The sequence below is a fragment of the Camellia sinensis genome, chromosome 9 (assembly GCF_055761805.1).
Source record: "Camellia sinensis isolate YWXY chromosome 9, ASM5576180v1, whole genome shotgun sequence".
NCBI classification, from domain to species: Eukaryota; Viridiplantae; Streptophyta; class Magnoliopsida; order Ericales; family Theaceae; genus Camellia; species Camellia sinensis.
In genome coordinates this window covers 57,628,058-57,646,027 of record NC_138969.1, presented here as the reverse complement: position 1 = coordinate 57,646,027, position 17,970 = coordinate 57,628,058, and the positions used below count along the sequence as shown (strand labels likewise).

The 17,970-nt window shown below is 35.5% G+C and overlaps 1 long non-coding RNA gene across 1 annotated transcript; it reads right to left on the bottom strand.

Annotated features, from left to right (window-relative positions):
* Window positions 1-459: 459 nt before the first annotated feature.
* On the bottom strand, window positions 460-2,949 carry LOC145798606 (uncharacterized). Its single transcript, XR_014339701.1, has 4 exons — window positions 2,607-2,949; window positions 2,340-2,421; window positions 1,613-1,675; window positions 460-1,523 (listed from the first exon to the last, which is right to left on the bottom strand). It is a non-coding gene; the product is annotated as an uncharacterized LOC145798606 (long non-coding RNA).
* Between the last annotated feature and the right edge of the window lie 15,021 nt (window positions 2,950-17,970).

The window sequence follows — 17,970 nt, the reverse complement described above, 5'->3', positions numbered from 1 at the left end:
TTGTATACAAAATAATGCGACTACCTTTCACTTTGAAACAAAATGCAAATGAAGATTTTTTTTTTTTTTACAGGAATATCATTCTTCTCATAATTTCTTGTACAATTTTTATATATGAATAGAGTTTTCTTTTTTCTTTTTTTATTTATTTACTAATATGAACACCTTTGGATCTAGTAGAGACCATACGCAAATGATTTTTTCACTAGTTTTATAAAAAATTGTAAACCAGCTTTACCTACATACAAGGTCAAGATATTGGGATTTTTTTTCTTTAAAAACAACTCATTTTTTAAGAAACACCATGAGCCTTTAGGATAAATTTATAAGAAAAAAGAAACGATATGGAAACATAAGATAGTTTTGAAAATTTCATTACTTCTTGTTTCTGAAAACATAAAAACAAAACAAAACAAACCACCAAACATCCCAAATGAATTATACAATTGAAACAATATGATGTTCCAAAATCGGATTCGAAGTTGTGGACATGTTTTTTAAAGTGAAAATAGGATAAGAATGAAAGAAAATCTTCCCAACTTATTAAAAACCACATCAAGCGATACAGACTGATGATGCAAAGGACGTTGAATAAAATAGGAGTTTAAATGAATCCAGCTTTAAACCACTCCTAACGTATACGTGTTATAAAGACACTGTGTCTATATGTCCCAGTAACAAGATGGTGACTAAATAGACCATACGATGGAAAAGCAACCCAATTCAATAATAATAAAAATAAATAAAATTAAAGCCTTTTGTGGAGAACAATTAGCAAACTGTTTTGACATTTTTATGGATGAATAGTCTATGGTAGTTTATACAAGTCCCAAGTGAACCCTGCGTGAAATTGTAGAACATACCCATTAAGCTAGATTTTATGGTGAGTTAAATAGCACCCCTACCTACCCGATTTTAGACCACATAAAAATATCAAAAACAAAAACATATGCCTGTCAGTTTCACCCCTACATAAATAATTTGAGTATTTTCTTTGATTTTATTTTTATTTTTTACTCTTTTTTTTTCATCTCACACAAACTATGTTGAGAATTACTAACGATTAATACTACCAACAACGAGACTGGACATATGCCAACAGACTATGCTAACAGACTAAACTAAAGCGGGTTAATATTGAGTAAACATCAAACGTGCAACACTTTTTTCTACAGGATACAAGGCATGATTTATCAAAATTAAAATAGAATAATTTATTTTATTGAAAAAAAATTCTATCTAATGACACATTCAAAAGTAGAAAAGTGTATTCAATAGAACTGCCAGAAATCATTTCAGAGCAGGGATTGGAAAAGGGAAAATGAAGATAATAAGTGAGAAGGGAAGGCCTCAAAATGAGAGAAAATAGCAGACAATATAGTTAACAACCATGCAACAAGAAAGAGAGGTCTTCCCTGATACTTGAACTTCATTACTGGGACATAAGCATCTGGAACTGGTTGAAGCTCAGTAATTTCTTCCATTTCAGCCAGCATATCATGCAATATAATAAAGAAATCTTCCTGCAGACAAACATCATATCAACCTTTAAATATAAAGCTTCTGGATTTGCAAAACCTAACAAGAAAGAATGACCCAAACTATAACCAACCTCTCTATTTACGTAAGATGGTCCGACACACAAGGTATCCATGTCAGCCCCAGGCCCATGAACCTGTCAACATAAAATATTTTTGCCACATCCCCTTGTAATCTAAATACACTCACTAACCAAGGATGACATTCAAAAAAGGAAAAAAAAAATTAACAAAATATTTCTTACAAACAACAGAAGTCAGAAATTCGTGTACAGTTTTTGCTCATTGAATTGCTGCAGGGACTATGTAGAGACTTCTGAGTGAACGGATATATATGGGAGTTTTAGATGTTTTGTTTTACTTTTCTTGTAGTGTATGTGGGTGCCCCCTTGCTCATTGAATTGCTGCAGACAAGTCTGTCAAGCCCAATCAAACTCTTGAACATGGATAATATGACTTACTGTTCTCTAAGACAACCTGGAATTCCAAATGTCAATGCCACATCCAGCACATAAGCTCCTATTCAACGTATCATACAGATCTTTGACAAGACTAGCTCAGTGATTACTCTCAACCACCAACTGACAGAACCATGCCCTCAGAGATGAACGAAGAGCAATTTCATTCTACATAAAATTTATCTTTATCATTTTCATCTAAGTTATTCCAGAAACTCTTGCAAATTTTGGCAACATGAATGAGCCAAAATTCCAAACCATTGTAAGGTCCACTGAAGAAATATATAGGGAAGACAGAATGCTCCTACACCATACAAAGAACATACTGCAATCCTATACTTACCCCCAGCCGGTATGAGTAGAAATTGAATTACTCTCCAATTGCTTCTAAAAGAGGCTGGTATGAGTAGCAGTACTAGGCAGATCTGTATGGGAAAAACAGATCAAAAAAAAAAAAACAGATCATATATATATATGTAACAGATCAAAAACCCCCCTATATACACTCACAGATGTATATATATATATATATGTGTGTGTGTGTGTGTGTGTGTGTATGAAAACCCCCTATATCCGAAATCCCGACACAGAGAGAGAGAGAGAGAGATACCCTTTGAAATCGGCGGTGAGGGAAGATCGCCAGTGAGGGAGGAGTGGCGGTGAGAGGCGAGCAACCGTCAACGTCGTTTGTGAGAGAGAGAGAGAGAGAGGGAGGCAGCAGCGGCGGTAAGGGAGGAGGATCGACAGTGAGGTACGAGCGACGGTGAGGGAGGATCGGGAGTGAGGGAGGATCGGCGGTGACGGATGATCGGCGCCGTCGTTGTGTGAAAGAGAGAGAGGAAGGCGAAACCCTAGATGGAGAGAGAGAGAGAGAGAGAGAGAGCGAGCAGGAGGAGATGAGAGGAGATGAGAGGAGACGGCTCTGTGGTGTTTGTTTTGTGTGTGTTCTCAAACAAAACCCTACACATCAAACAAAACCCTACACACCCACAAATGTTATAGTTAATGTATTTTTTATTAAAATAAAAAATTATTAAAATAATTTTTATAGTTGATAAATTTTTTTTTTATTTGGTAAAATTAAAAATATTATTTTAATGAAAAATAAATTAAAAATATTATTTTAGTTACGAAGATTGAAAATTTATTTGTTTCATTTTTATTTTAATGAAAAAAAATATTATTTTTTTTGATTTGGTAGAAGTAGGGGCAATATTTTAATGAAAAATATTTTAATGAAAAAAAAGTGAAAAAGAGATGGTGGTGGTGGTGGTGATAGCGAAAGAAATTAGTGGTGAAGTTGTGGTAGTGGTAGTGTAAATGGAGTGGCAGGGGTGAAAGAGAGGTAATGGTAGTAGTAGTGGCAGTAGTGGTAGTGGTGGTAGTGGAGTGGTGGCAATGGTAGTAGTAATGGTAGTCGTAGAGGTGAAGTTGGTAAAAGAGATGAGTAGTGAGAGAGAGAGAGAGAGATGAGTGAGAGACAGATAGAGGAGAGAAAGCGAGAGAGAGAGACAGAAACAGAGTGATGAGCGAGAGAGAGACAAAGTGGTCGCTAAAAGTGCATTTTCTTGTAGTGGAGAGCTCAGTAAATAGAGAAGCGATGAGGGAGAGAGTGAGTAATGTGAACACAATGGGGAAGAGAGACAAACAGACAGACAGACACATAGAGAGAAAGAGAGAGAAACAAAAGAGTGAGAGACAAACAAACAGACACAGAGAGAGAAAGAAAGAGAGAAAAGTGATAAGTGAGAGAGAGATAAAGAGAGAAAGAGATATAGAGAGACAGAGAGACAAAGAGAGAAAGAGATAGAGAGAGACATATAGAAAAATAGAGAGAAACAAGAGATGAGAGAGACATATAGAAAGAAAGCGAAAAGAGATGAACGAGAGAGAGAATAGAAAAATAGAGAGATAGAGAGAAGAGAGATGAGCGAGAGAAACAGAGAGAGAAAAAAGAGATGAGCGAGAGAGACAGAGAGAAAAGAGATGAGAGAGATAGAGAGAAGAGAGATGAGCGAAAGAGACATAGAGAGAAGACAAATGAGAGAGATAGAAAGAAGAAAGATGAACGAAAGACACACAGACAGACAGACAAACAGACAGATAGACAAACAGACAAAGAAAGAAGAGTGATGAGTGAAAGAGAGAAAGAGAAGAGTGGTGGTAGTTAAATGGCATTTGCAGTAGTGGTAAATGTGGTAGAGAAGATGGGTGGTGAGAAAGAGAGATGAGTGAGAGACGAATAGAGAAAAGAGATAGAGAGACAGAGAAAGAGACAGAATGATGAGCGAGAAAGAGACAAAGTGGTCGCTAAAAATACATTTTCTTGTAGTGGATCGATAAATCGAAAGGGAGCTCAATAAATAAAGAAGACAGATAATTCAAAACTCTTTTCAAAACTTAATTCAAATCAATTTTTTAAATATTTTAAAAATATTTTAATTTTGTGAGAGACAGATAAAGAAGAGAGATAGAGAGAGAGACAGAGACAGAGATAGAGTGATGAGCGAGAGAGAGAGAGATAGACAAAGTGGTTGCTAAAAGTGTATTTTCTTATAGTGGATCGATAAATCGAGAAGGAGCTCGATAAATAGAGAAGATGAGAGTAAGAGAGTGAACAAGGCGAACATAGTGAGGGAGAAATAGACAAATAGACAAGTAGACAGAGAGAGAGTGAGAGAAGAGTGATGAGTGAGAGAGAGACAGGAAGAGAGAGATAGACAGAAAAAGAGATAGAGAGAGAGAGAGAGAGATGGAGAGATAGAAAAAGAGAGAGAAACAAGAGATAAGCGAGAGATAGACAAAAAGAAAGAGAAATAGAGCGAAAAGAGATGAACGAGAGAGAGAGACAGAAAAAGAGAGAGACAGAAAGAGAAGAGAAATGAGCGAGAGAGATAGAGAGAGAGAGAAAGATAAGAGAGAGAGAGAGAGAGAGAAAAAAAAAAAAAGAAATGAGAGAGATAGAGAGAAGAGAGATAGGCGAGAGACACAGAGAGAATGAGAGAGAGAAACAGACAGACATAAAAAGAAGAGTGATAAGTGAAAGAGATAAAGAGAAGAGAGAGAGAGATAGAGACAGAGAGACGAGAAGATGAAAAAATGAATGAAAAGAGAAATGGTATATCAAAAGAGTAAGACGACATTGTTTCTTTTTATTTTTTTTTTGTGACAGAAAAATACCGTTGAATTTATTCAAACCATTTTGTGACTGTATATATATGAAGCTATCTCAAAACCACAATCACTATGCTAGGTTAGAGTTTTTCAAAAACTCTTTTGAGAAAATTAAACTTTATTGTTTTCCGTGTTATATTGTTTTTACTGAATTTTTTTACATATTTTAAGTATTTTTTAAAATTTTTAGACACACCTAACATAAATACACTTAAAAATTAAAAAAATTGTAAAAAAAATCTTTTAAAAATTCACTAAATACCAAAAATACAATAATTCAATACATTTTTTTGTATTTATTAATTTTTAAAAATATTTTTTCATAATTTTTTTATTTTGTAGATACATCTAAGTAAGGTATATCTAAAAAAAATATTTAAAATTTTAAAAATATTCACTAAAAAAAAACACGAAAGTCACTTTTTGCGACGGCAGAAAATGCCGTCTCAAAAAAGTAGAGTATTTGCGACGGCACCATTTACCGTCTCAAAAAAGCAGAGCATTTGCGACGACACTATTTGCCGTCTCAAAAAATGAGAGTATTTGCGACGGTATTTAGTGCCGTCGCAAATGCTCTGCTTTTTTGAGACGGCAAATTGTGCCGTCGCAAATACTCTGCTTTTTTGAGACGGCATTTTCTGCCGTCGCAAAAAGTGACTTTTTGAGACGGCAAGTGTGCCGTCGCAAAAAGTTCCGTCTCATATACCCAGTTTTCTTGTAGTGTGGGCTGCTTTGTGTACAGGAAAACGTGGTTGCAAGACCAACCATGGCTGCGGTTGTTCTTATGCTTAATACCTTCTCTCTCACCCTTTCCCTACCTTCAGAACCAGCATTTTTTGTGCGTAGTAACATCCGTCTAGAGTTATTGTTAGGATTTTATCCTAAAGATCTTGTTATTTTGGCAAATTCCTTTCTTGACAAAACACATTGACTATTGATTCATTTTGATTAATGATTTACTATTTTTGAAATATCTATCTTGAAGTAGTCAATTTGAGATTTGAACTTTTGATGTCTGGGCTGAAGTATGTTGTTGTAGGGCTAAAAATTAGGGAACTTACATAGATAATGTGGCAAGTTGTCTACTGCAAAATAAAGGAAACAGAGGACTGATTGACTAGTCTTGATTGGCTAAAAGCATGGGTCAATATTTGATCGAAATAAGCTAAAAGAAGGCTAAAAGTGGATATTTGCCAAGTAATTGTTTTTGTGGGGCATGAGTTAAAGAAATGAAGGAAATCCGAGCAAAAGTCTGCAAATTCGGCTGAGCAATCATGTTTATTGTGCCCGCAAATTTGACTATCATGCCTGTGAACATGCCGCGATAAAAACATATTCGCGACACTTTTTCTCTGCATCCCGCGAAGGTGGTTTGCTCCTGCGCGTGACACAGTCGCATCCGCGACCATCACAACTGTGCCCGTGATGGTACTCTCCCTTAGGTCTATTTATAGGACCTTTGCTGAATTGTTTTGGCATCTCTTCTGGATCACTCCACTTCTCTCCATAACTACTTTTTTTTTTTCTTCTTCATATTGCTTTACTTAGAGAGAGAGATTTTTAAGAGAGAGGTTTTTTAGAAAGAATTTTGTAATGAGGAAATTGTGTCCGTCCCAAAATAATAATTCCTTTTAGAGAATTTAACTTTTTTTCATTGTACAATTATTGTAATTTAAAAATATTAACTTTCAAAATTACCCTTTAATAGTACGTTTTTTTTGGAGAATATCAATTGTCATAATTATATTTTTTGTGTTGTTAATGAATTTAAAAGAAAGGCAAAATAGGAAATTCATATTATTTTAGTCCTTAATTTTTGAAAATGGACTAACATTTTGGGATAATAAAAAATGAAATAAGGGAATAATATTTTGGGACAGAGGGAGTAGTATTCTCTCCTATTGTCTTGATGATACATTAGTTCTTAAGTGCTTCAAGTTCATCATCAAGTTATAAAATTTCTTCACATCTTTCAAAAGTGATATTGATTATGGATTTAATCCAAGGGAATAATGGTTCACATAAACCTCCTTTGCTTAACGAAACCAATTATAGTTTTTGGAAAGCTTGAATAAGAGCATAGTTAAAATCTATTAATGAACGAGTTTAGCAATCCGTCATTAAAGGATGGAGTGAACCCATGATCACTGTAGGAGTGAGTATTCCAAAACCTATGGATAAGTGTGGTACTGATGATTATTCTAATGCAAACTATAATAGTAAGACTATTAATGCTATTTTTGGTTTTGTCACCGAATAAGAATTTCATCGGTTTTGTACTTGTGAAATTGCCAAAGAAGCATGAAATAATATTGAAACAGTTCACGACACTAATGCTGTAAAATGTAGCAAACTTCAAAGGCTCGCATGTAGTTTTGAAATTCTTTTAATGAAAGATGATGAGACCTTTTGTTGGTCCATTTTAATATCTTTTATTTATTTATTGATATATCTTGTTCATGAATGGAGTTTACTTTGGTAGCTTCTTATCTTGTTCATGAATAGAGTTTCATTACTTTGGTAACCTTTTATCTTGTTCATGAATGGAGAGTAATTAGAATTCATAAACTTGGTGGTGAGTTAGTTTTTGGAGTTACTCCATTTTCTCTAGTTTAATGATCATCTTTATTTTTGGTGTAACTTGTAAGGTCCTAGTGGCCTATAAATAGTCCCTCTCATTTTCTCTTTTCTACACCAACACATGCCAACTATTTTCTATATAAAGAGAGATTACTAGCAAAGAATGGTGTTTTTCTTGGAGGAGCTTTGGGTTCACCATCTTGTGCAGAGTTGGCCTGAACCATATGACAAGTGGTCGGGCTGTTGTATTTTGGAGAGGACAAGTCATAGTTTTGTGACTGCTGCATCGGTATTTGGGTTCTTCCTACCACAGTAGGCTTGATCTCCTTAAAGAAAACGAGATATCCGTGCCTCAGCCTGATCTATTTGTATCTCATTTTCTTTGCATTATTTATCAATAAAATATAATTTTTTCTGGTATTGTCACCAACAATTTTAAGGAGATCAACTATGGAACGAACAAGTGCTAGAAAAAACCAATGATGGAATTTGAGATCTCAAGAAGCCTTTCAAGTTCAAGGGAGTTCATTTTAAGAGGTGGAAAGGAAAAGTTCTTTTTTACCTCAGCCTTTTGAAAGTTGCATATGTTCTTATCGAGAAGAATCTAAACAAAATCCTAACCGAGGAGATGAATGATGAAGACTACGAGACACATGAAACAAAAGTGACTTCCTATAATACAAATGAGTATAAATGTCGCTTTTATCTCTTAAATTGCCTTGCTGATCAATTTTATGATTACTATGACACCACTTACACTTTGTCTTCTATTAATTTTTGGCGTGCTCGCTTGTGTCATATTAACAGTAAATATGTGGGAATCATGAGTAGTTTAGGATTAATTCCTAAAGTGATAAAAAAAATTGAGAAATGTGAAGTTTGCAGTAAAGTAAAAATTACCAAGAGGCCTCATAAAAGTGTTGAAAAAAATACCGAATTGCTAGAATTATTTCATAATTGATTTGTGTGAATTTCAAGGAATTTTAACTTGAGGTGGTAACCCATATTTTATCACTTTTATTGATGATTTTTCAAAATATACAAACGTATCTTTATTAAAAAATAAAAGTGATACTTTTGAGAAATTTAAAGAATTCTTTCTTGAAGTAGAAAATCAATTCGGTAAAAAGATTAAAAGAATTAGAAGTGATAGAGGCTAGGAGTATGAATCTCTAGGATTCAACTCTTTTGTTCAGTGATTGGGAATTATTCATAAGACTACTCCACCATATTCACCTTCATCTAATGGCATAGCTGAAAGAAAAAATAGAACGTTAATTGACTTGACGAATGCTATGCTTGTTGATTCAGGTGCTCCCTCAAATCCTTGGAGCGAAGCTATTTTGACAGCTTGCCATGTGATAAATAGAGTGCCACACAAAAAGACTAAAATTGTACCTTATGAGTTGTGGCGGGGGCATAAACCAAATCTAGGTTATTTGAAGGCTTGAGATTGTTTAGCTTTTGTGAGACTTGCAGATCCTAAAAAACCTAAATTGGGTGAACGAGCTACCACCTATGCTTTTCTAGGGTATGTGTTGCATAGTACAGCTTATAGATTTTGTGATATGGAAAATAATATTATTTTTGAATCAGGTGATGCTATTTTTCATGAAAATAAATTTCCTTTCAAATCTAGAAATAGTAGGGGTCAAATAATTTCTAAAAATATTTTATCCATGCCTAACTCTTCTACTCCTTTTCAAGTTTTTCAAGAACAAGAAAATTCTTAAATCCAACCAAGGAGGAGTAAACGAGCTAGAGTTGAAAAAGATTTTGACCCTGACTATTATCTTTAAAATGTAGAAAAAATTCCTCTTACGGTACAAGAAGCTTTATCATCACCTGATGCTATTTTCTAGAGAGAGGCTGTAAATGATGAGATAGATTCACTACTTTCAAATAAAACATGAAAGTTAGTGGATTTACCTCCAGGTTATTGGGTGTAAATGGGTCCTTCGTAAAAAACTTAAACCGGATGGAACTATAGATAAATATAAAGCAAAGCTTGTCGCTAAATGTTTTAAGCAAGAAGTTGATCTTGATTTCTTTAATATTTTTTCTCTGGTTACTAGAGTTACATCCATTAGACTGTTGATGCAGTGGCTGCAATTTATGATTTAAAAATTCATCAAATGGATGTAAAAACAGCATTTTTAAATGGAGATCTAGATGAGGAGATTTACATGGACCAACCCGAAGGCTTTGTGGAGCCTGGCCAAGAAAGCAAGGTGTATAAGCTAACTAAATCCATTTATGGTTTAAAACAAGCTCCTAAACAGTGGCATGAGAAATTTGATTCATGCATGCTTGAGAATGGCTATAAGACTAATGAATGTGATAAGTACATATATTATAAAACTTAAGAGAATGCACAGGTGATTATTAGCATATATGTGAATGATCTATTTATCTTTGTCTCTAATTTACATATCATAAATGAGACTAAAAATATGCTTAATAGCCAATTTGATATAAAAGATCTTGGTGAAGCCTATTTTATTTTGAGAATTAAAATTACCAAGACTAAGGATGGCATTTTTCTTGATCAGTTGCATTATGTTGAGAAAGTTTTAAAGAAATATAACTTTCTAGACTGTAAACATGTTGCTACTCCTTTTGATGCAAGCATACATTTATCTATGATAACAAATGAAAAAGAAGTGATTAATCAAAAGGAATATGTTAGCATGATTGGTAGTTTGAGATATGCTACTGACTGTACTAGACCTGACATTGCATATGCTGTTGGAGTACTTAGCAGGTTTACTAGCAAACCAAGTCAAGATCATTGGCTAGCCACTACAAGAAGTTGGGTCTTGAATGACGAATTTTTTTTGTCTCCAAAGAGCTAATTTCGTCACTATAGATATTTGTGAGGAAATATTTTCGTCACCAACTTCGTCATTGAATGTTTGTCACCAAAAAGCATTGTGATGAAATATAATTTCGTCACCAATGAAATTACTTCAATGACGAAATTTTTTGTCACCAATAAAACAACATTTTGTCACCAAAAATTCTCATTTTCGTCACCAAATAGTTATTCAATGCCACATTTATAAATTTAGTTGACGAATAAATTTGTCACACATGTTGATCATTGATGAGGAAATAATTTCGTCACAGTAAGATGTAAAGTTGACGAAATTTTTCGTCTCCAAACGTCATACATGGGTGACGAAATATATTTTGTGACAAAAATATATACGTGACGAAATTTTTAGTCACCAAACAACAAAATCAATAAAATTTTTCATATATAAACTACAATAAATTTTGTCATAAAAAATATTTATTAGCGACAAATAATCACTTTGTCATTATAAAAAGTACAAATGACAAAAAAAAAAATCGTCTCTAAACTTGTTTCATATTTTATATTTCAATTTAAATTATTATTTCACAAATATCCCTATTCATATCCCAATAGCCTTTTAAATGTACTAAGAAATCCACTAGCTATTATACACCACTCGACAAAAAAATTCAGTAAACAATTTATATTATAGACGAAAATATATCCATCAAAACAAATTTCATAATAAAAAAAAAACCATCATAGCAAATTCCAAAATGAACTAACGTGAAGTCCACAAAAAAATAAAAATAAAATAACACTCAACTAGGTTTAAAACTAGAACTAAGTATTAGTTCAGGAAAAAAAAATTCAACACTTGATCTTTGATCTGCAAGTCTACTTCCAAACGTCATCAAAAGCCAATCTACAAAGAAAATAAACAAGGAAAACATTAATCTATTATGAATTACATCTAAACTCATATAAATAATTTTATTTTATAAACTAATTTAGTAAAAATGCATATAACGATCCAAAACTTCAAAGAGTTGAGGTGATCCTTGATGATAAAGCAACACGGATAACAGTTTAAATTACAAATTAATACTGAGTTGAATTTGACTGGTTAGATGATGGGTAACACATGTATTCCTGCAAAATACAAATGAATCTCAAGAACAAATGTCATATACTTGCAAAGCTTCAATATACTTCAGCATTATATTTGAACACATCTAATATTTTCAACGAAAGCCCATGTCAATGTCAATATCAACAAAGATACAACAATGAAGATATCAAAGAAAGGTATAATTGCTTGAGGTTTTTTCAATAAAAAAAATGTTTCACCAAGTGTTTATAATTTGCCTATTTTTTAAAAAAAAAAAATTTCAAATATTGATGGACAAATCAGCAGAAAATAAAATGAAAAGGAAACATCATGTTGTGGATAGGCTTGAATGAAGTAACAGTGGTCAGGCGATGCGGTGAACAAAATAAACATGTAGAGTTATGAGAAAAGTTCTTCAAATGTCTAGGAGATCCAAGAATGGATTAAACCAAACAATCAAATTTCAGTTTATGGCATATCAGCTCAAAGCTCAAGCACAGCATCTCAGATACCTTCTTCTCAAGAAATCTTTTTATTATTGAATTACCAATTTTAAAAGATGAAAGTATGTTAGGTTCAATGGAGAAGCCATACCTTGCATAGTAGGATGTCATGTTCATCTTGTGCACAAGATGACTGGTTTTTCTGAACAAGAGGAATTAAACTTGCACCATCCATAGATTTGCAAAACATGAACTTGTCAAGAATCGATATACCTAACCAGAATCGGTGAGAGGCAAAACACAAACAACAATAAAACAAGAAAGGAAATTAAGCACACAAGAACACAAATATTTATGTAGTTCACTCAGAATAGAGCTATGTCTATGGTTGTTGTAATTTTACTATGTATTTAGGGAAAACAAGTAGTACTGTATGAAATACCAAACATAACCTTACTGCAAAGCTAGATCCATGGTCAAATGGTTAGTGTTCAGTACTTACAAGATCCGCACTACCCAGCAAAGCTATTATGCTCAATATATCTCCACCGGAAAAGCATCATCCTTTGTCATTTTAGTTACAAATTCTCATAAATAAAGAAAAAGATCATTCTATTAGATCTTAAACCAAAACAAGGATAACTGATTAAGCAGTGAAAAAATTCTTCATACCTATCATTTTTCCTCTGCTCTTCGTTGTGTAACAACAAATTATCAATCAGAAAAGAGGCAATTTACAAAAATACATAACATAACCACAATTGTCAATAGTCATACTTAGAAAGATAAAAGGGAGAACCAAATATGGAAACTGAAGATAATCATACTTATTGTGGTGATAAATCTATCCACTACAATGTAATAGGGAGCTCTTTTATGGCTTTGTACAAAGATGCTTTTATGGTTTTGTACAAAGATGTATGAGTAAATGTTCAAATTTCAAAATATAACCAGACTAAGCGTAAGGAATCGAAGGGTGTGTTCAACCGCCCCTCCCGTTGCTTTTTGTTAAGTGGTCTTCCTTTCCCTGCTTTTTCTTTATTAACCCTACCATCTGCTAAATCCCAGATGCAACAGTTTGTTTCCAAACCAAAAGAAACAAGCCTGAAAACACCATCATTAATTTGTATTTTGCAGGAATACATGTGTTACCCATCATGTGTTAAAATTCAACTCACGAATAACTTGTTTAAAACTTCATATAGATTGCACTGAAAGGTATAAACCCAACCATTGCCATCTGAGGAAGTGCTCCACGATACCAAGGCAATGGCGGGATCTCTCCAGGATATTTTGTGGTGTGAACAGGAGCTTGAAACTCAGCTTTGCTATTTTTTCCTGCGATACCACCCAATACTAGAAAAGGTGATGTGACAAGAGTCCATATGAGAACTATCACCACAATGGTACCAAATGGCAGTGCTGTTGTGGCACTGTAAAAAATTGCAACAGTGTTGAGGAAGCAGAATGTGAGAAACAGAGGTCCACAAAACAGGCTTCCAGTCAATAACAAATTTCTCACCTGCGAAGTCAGGGATTGAAAATTAAATCAGCATTTGATATGCAAAAAGTAGAACAAGGGAAAATCAAAAAATAGCAGAAATCTCGATTGTCTACATCTCTCTGATCATCGTGATGGTATTGCCATCATGCACCACATAGATTGGGTGAAAAATATATTATTGTTGTCCCATTTCAAAACAACTTCCAAAAGAAAAAACGAGAATTGAATTTTTGATCATTTCCGACAATTTGAGTTTATTATTAGCAAAACAGAATATGCATGTTATGAATTTCATATTATTCACTCCAGCATGAAGTAGCCAGACCTCATTTTTAAAAATCAGTAAGAATGTGTACTCTACTTTCATCGTCCCAGGTAGTGTTTAAAAGAGACCTACAAAAAAAATTTACATCTTTCTTGACTAGACAAAAAATCAAAGAACAATTATCCATGTTATGTAAGCTCCAATGCAAAAGTAGATTTCCCTACTAACCATTTTTTTATAAGCTTTTCCATGGTACCAACTGAAGTTGTACAAAAGTGTTTTACAATAAAATTTTCATTTTTCAAGATATCAAACTCTCTCCCCCCCCCCCCCCCCAATTTCTCTCTCAGATACACCCATACAAAAATCCAAACTCTCTGTAGGTGTGTGTGAAAGAGAAAAACATCAACCACTGGATTGGTCAAAAAACACAATGTAAGCACATACGTTATAAGAATACAATATTTTCAAATGGCAGAACAGTAGGGAGCACTTTTATTTCATGAAAGCCCTAGTTCTCTAATTCTTCAATTCCAAATAGAACGGGTTCTATATATTCAAACGATAAAGAACAATTTTTTTTTTCCTATTCTCTATATTCAAATAGAATCCTTAAGAACCAACAACCTTAAAGCCAATATATTATAAAGGTACTGAAACAAGAAACAACTACTAGAAATGAGGCAATATAAAGTCTCCAAAACTTCGAGACAGGTTATAGCGATCCCGGTTATCCCTTTACTGTTCTGTTGTATTCCGGACTCGGTTCCGTGAAGTTGGTAGTGGTATCTATCTTGTTGTCGTCCTTTAATTCCACTTGATCGAGTTTTAGGATGTTTTGAACAGGGTTGTTACAGGTTGGTTAGGCCTTGGTTTCAATTCCTTGTTGTTCAGTTTTTAGGCGTTCCGCTCGAGCGGGTCTTCTTGCGCTCGAGCGGGGATTACACACCTCTAGTATTTCGGGTTCCTGCAAAACTTCTGCAGATGTGATTTCTGCGCTCGAGCGGGTTTGTTTACGCTCGAGCGGTGGCGCTCGAGCGGGTTGTCTGGCGCTCGAGCGGGTAGTGCTTTCTGGGTGTAAGTTTAGGGAGATGGAAATCTACGCTCGAGCGGATTGGTTTTCACGCTCGAGCGGAAGTGCTTTATTCTTGTGTCTTGGAGCTTGAGCGGGTATTATTGCGCTCAAGCGTGTCCAGAGTTTTGTTCTTGGCGCTCGAGCGTCGTGTTCTCCGCTCGAGCGGGTCATACGTATATGAGTTATCCGCTGGATGATTTCGAATCACTTTTTGCTTTTCTTTCTCTCTCCTACTTTTTCTAAAAACCATTTTGAGAGCCTCTCTCCAGATACTCCCTTCTCTCTAGGGTTTGATCTAGTTAGAGTGTCCTCATTCTCTTCGGCATTTGTAAAAGTTGTGTTGATCGTCGAGGGCATCGTTTTGATCTAAAAATCTCGGTCTTTGGAACACTTTGGTTTTGGTCTCTTCTCCATCCGAGCTCTAACTTCGAGGTAGGGATATCCTACTCCTCTTTATGAGCTTTGTCTTTAAATTTTAGTATTTTGAGATGTTGGGGTTGGTTTGGTAATTTTGTGAAAGTTTGGGGGCTTTTGTGTAAATTTACAAGAGTTGGGGTTTTAGCTATATAAAACCTAGATGCATGTTTGGCATGGAAAATGTGAAATTAATGTTAAGACATTAATGAAAATGGAACCTAAGGGTTGTAATGTAAATTATGGAAAATGCCCTAATTACATTGGTTAATTAATTTGCATAATTAATTATGAGAAATAAGGAATTGATTTGGGAAGGCATGGGATTAAAGGGTGTAGTTGGATTATTTATCACTCACCTAGTTGGAATGTTGATTATATATCCATTGTTGCAGTTATTTCTTTATTAGGCAAACTGAAACTAATCACTGGAATGTGTCATTGAGATTGACGATTGAAAGAATACATTAAATTTATGTATTGTGTGATGATGAGTATTATTGTTGTTTATATGCATTGTGTTGTGTTGGAGGAGATAGGGGATGTACTCCACGGTTTAGGGGAAGATAGGGGATGGACCTCTAAACCGGATGTGTTGGGAGGAGATAGGGGATGGACTCCATAGATAGAGCTCATATGCTTATCTATTAATGTGTTGACAGAGCTCATATGCATGTCATTGAAAGTGTGATAGTGCTCATATGCATATCTGTGGAAGTGATGATATAGCTTGTATGCTTATCTGTTGGTGTGTGATATAGCTAGTATGCTTATCTATTATGAAATGGGAAGTGCTTGATATGAGTTACTGTCTCATATGAGTTGTTTGGCCAGGTTCTGAGCCATGGTTATAAATTGAGAATTGAAAAGAATTGGAAAATGAATTGTAATAAGGACTTGTATGTCATGAAACCGTAAAGTGTGATAAGGGAAAGTATCTGTGTTGGCCATCTATCAACTGCTAATCTTTTAGTCATTGTTCATATTTGGTTTAGTATATTTCTACTGGACTGTGGCTCACCCTATATGGGAATATCATTTTCAGGTACAGGCAGCATGCCACCTCCAATGACGTAGCTTGGGAGGCTAGAGGTAGGCGGACTTTTGTTGTTTTTCTTTCTTCGATGTATTACATGTATTTTCAAGCCAAGGGCTTAAGGTGTAAATGAGTTAGCACTCTTTTGTTGTAACCAAGTGTTAACTTGGAAAGCTGTAAGCCTCTGGGGCATTTGCTTTTATTGTTAACATGTAATACTTTTGATTATGGAACTCTGATGAATAAAAGAATGTGGAACGTTTATATATCAATGCATGTCTTAATTGATGGGTTTAATGTTATTATTTTGAGGGCGTTACAACTTGGTATCAGAGCGTACCGGGTTCGAATACTTTGGGTACGTGGAAAGTGATTAGGATCATAATGGGTTTGTCTCGCTTGATAGAGACTTAGATGTAGTGTCATATGCTATGTGTTTAATTGATAACATGCTTATGTGACTATATGGGTATGGAATGTAGTCTCTAGGATGTTGATTGGATCCTTGGGTTTCTGGGAGTCTTGTTGGAAAAGCACTTGATCAATGCTGTTTCTAACCGGAACTCTAGTTACGCCTCGGGACTATCATTATCCGGAGATAAAATTCGTAAATGCTTATGTGTTTATGTGCTTACGTTGAGTGAATTACAGTTGTCCATGCATTAGGACGTGAGTGTTTAGTTTTGGCACATTTGTGAATGCGCTAACGTTCTGTATTACCTTTATTAGGATGTCAGGGCGAGGAAGAGGTGCTAGGCGTGGTAGGCCTGCGAGGCAGGAAGTACCTTTACCGGATGATATTCCGGCAGTGCAGGAGGGTGTGGGTCAGGCCAACGTGGCCGAACCAGGGGGCCAGCAGGCTATGAGTGCCTTGGCACGAGAGATAGCAGGGGCTTTGGGTATTCTCAGGGCTGGGAATCAGGTAGTTGAGGCAGGGCCTTCTTTCTTGAAGAGGGAGTTCTTCCGGTCTAACCCGGACGAGTTTGTTGGGGATCCAAAGGAGCCACTGAAGGCTGACGAGTGGTTGGAACAAATGAGTAAGACGTTCAAGATGCTTGGCATCGAGGACGGGGCATTGAAAGTGACCTTGGCATCCTTCCAGCTGAAGGGAGATGCGGGTCAATGGTGGAAGTATGAGAAGGCTCGTGTTAGTGGTACATGGGAGGCGTTTGTAAATGCTTTCCAGGAGAGGTTCTTATCTACAGTGGCTAAGGAGAAGCTGAGGGATCAGTTTAGCCGGCTTAATCAGCAGGGCATGTCTGTGGCAGAGTTTGAGGCCACTTTTACTAGTCTGTCCAGGTTTGCACCTGAGTTGGTGGCGTCCGAAGAACGCCGTTGCTATGAGTTTGAGCGGAAGTTGAGGCGGGGCCTCAAGCTGAGAGTTGGTGGGTCTTACATCCGAGAGTATAGACACTTAGTGGATGCTGCAGCTCATATGGAGCTCATGATGCAAGAGGAAGACGAGGAGAAACATAGAGGCTCCAAGCGGGGCCAGGAGGGCCAGGGTGATGGCAGGAGACAGAGGGGCTATAACCCTCAGCAGTCTCAGGGAGGAGTTGCTAGATCGACCTT